General features: G+C 53.5%; 1 non-coding gene across 1 annotated transcript; it reads right to left on the bottom strand.

Annotated features, from left to right (window-relative positions):
• Positions 1-1,270: 1,270 nt before the first annotated feature.
• On the bottom strand, positions 1,271-1,344 carry TRNAK-CUU (transfer RNA lysine (anticodon CUU)). Its single transcript has one exon. It is a non-coding gene; the product is annotated as a tRNA-Lys (tRNA).
• Positions 1,345-2,018: the final 674 nt, after the last annotated feature.

Genomic DNA, 2,018 nt, shown 5'->3' with positions numbered 1-2,018 from the left:
CTGTAAAAAGTTCTGATTTAAGGGATGTGCCACAGTATGTATTTTTTGTACCAATAGGGTTACCATACATCCATATTTTTAAAAATTTCTCCCAGATGGTCTATTTAAGAACCAAAAAGCTGGACATGTCCAGGAAAATACGGATGTATGTTAACCCTACCTAAAATTCTTTTTTAAAAAGATGGGCCTGAACTAGAAATGAGCTCCGTTTCACATGTGTGGGTCCCCGCCACTCCCTGGGGGTGTGCTAGGCTGACCAGATGTCCCGATTTTATAGGGACAGTCCCGATTTGGGGGGTCTTTTGCTTATATAGGATCCTATTACCCCCCACCCTGTTCCAATTTTTCACACTTGCTGTCTGGTCACCCTAAGGTGTGCACATGTGTGGGTCACAGCTGTTCACTGCCCCTCTCATTGCAGCGTGTGTGCAGGGTTACTACCCTGGGAACTGCAGGGCACCAGTGGACATGGGGCTGGCTGGAGGCAGGGCAGGAGCTGACTGGAGGTAGGGTCTGGCTGCAAGCAGGGCAAGGCGTGTGGGGTTGGCTGCAGACAGGACAGGGGGTGCAGGACTGGCTGCTGACAGGGGCTGGCAGCAAGCAGGGGGATGTGGGGTGGAGTGGGCTGGTTGGCTTCAGGCAGGGCCTCAGGGGAGTGCGCAGGGGTTGGCAGGCCTGGAGACAGAGGAGTGTGGGACTGGCTGGCTTAAGGCAGGGGAGTGCAGCAAGGGTTGACTGGAGACAGGGCACGGGGTGCGGGGCTGGTGCAGGCAGGGCAGGGGGTGCAGCAGGGGCTGGCTGTGGGCAGGGGTGCGGGTACAGGAGGTACAGCCTACCCTGTACGGTAAGTGCCCCCTCCTCCACCAAGGTAGCAGCAGCAGCCCAGGGCTCGGGGGCTATTTAAAGGGCCTGGGGCTCCCCTGCTTCCACCGCCCCAGCCCTTTGAATAGCCGCAGGAGCCCTGGGGAAGTGGCGGGGCTCCGGGGGCTGTTTAAAAGGTCGGGGCGGTAGAAGCAAGGGGAGCCCCAGACTTTTTAAATAGCCCCCAAGTCTCCAGCAGTGGGGCTCTGGTGCCAATTTAAACAGCCTGAGGCTTCAGTCCCTGCTGGGAGCCCCAGGCCCTTTAAATTGCCCCCTGGGGAAGCTGGGCCACCCTAGTACAGTGCACCAGCAGGGCTTGGGTGCGGGGCCCGATTCAGCGGAATTGGTTGAATTGGCCTAAAGCCGGCCCTGCCCGCAGGAAAGCAAGGAAGTAGCACAGGCTTATCACTGTCCCTGGGTGGGCTTGAACCACCATCCTTTCAGTTAAGAGCCAGACGTGCTGACCCATTGCACCACAGAGACACAGACAGGCCAGGCTGTATGGAGCACAACAGTCAGGAATCAGCTCAGGGTCCAGTCTAGCACATGTATGCAGTGATTGGACAAGCAACAGCAAGGAACTGGACTGGTGTGGAGTGAAAGATCTGTGGGAAGGAACCGAAAATAGTACTGGGGCTGCAGTACAGGGCTTGCATACACTTTTTTTGGCCTGTTTTGCTGGAAGAGTTAGCAGGGCAAGCTTGTTAGTCACAGGTAAGGGGGTGAGTTTATGCAAATTCTGGACTCTGGGACCACAGCTGGGGTGGGACAGGCACAACTTTTGTGGGACGTGCACCCTCTCTGCAACCAACCTTTGTTACTTCACTCCATAACAGCACACACAAAGCAACCTTTTACCTTTCAGCACCAAAATGTACTGGAGAAGAAATTTAATAGCATAACTTTAAGATGAGAAACTTCAGTACTAACAACAATTCTAAAGATATTCAAAAATATCTCTGTCTTTAGACACCAGACACAAAATCAATCAGACCAAGAACAAACATCTATTCCTACTTCCCACACACTTGGGGAGGGCGGGCTTTGGAACCCATACCCCTTAATGATGAGTCCTTTCCAGGCGAGGGGTAAGCTTTCAGGCCTCAAATGCCAGGTACAGTTACTCTCTCCTTGATCCAAACTAAATAGGAAAATAC

The sequence above is a fragment of the Gopherus flavomarginatus genome, unplaced genomic scaffold (genome assembly GCF_025201925.1).
Source record: "Gopherus flavomarginatus isolate rGopFla2 unplaced genomic scaffold, rGopFla2.mat.asm mat_scaffold_34_arrow_ctg1, whole genome shotgun sequence".
Taxonomy (NCBI): Eukaryota; Metazoa; Chordata; order Testudines; family Testudinidae; genus Gopherus; species Gopherus flavomarginatus.
Note: the sequence above shows the minus strand (reverse complement) of the source record. Positions and strands in the feature narration are given on the sequence as shown.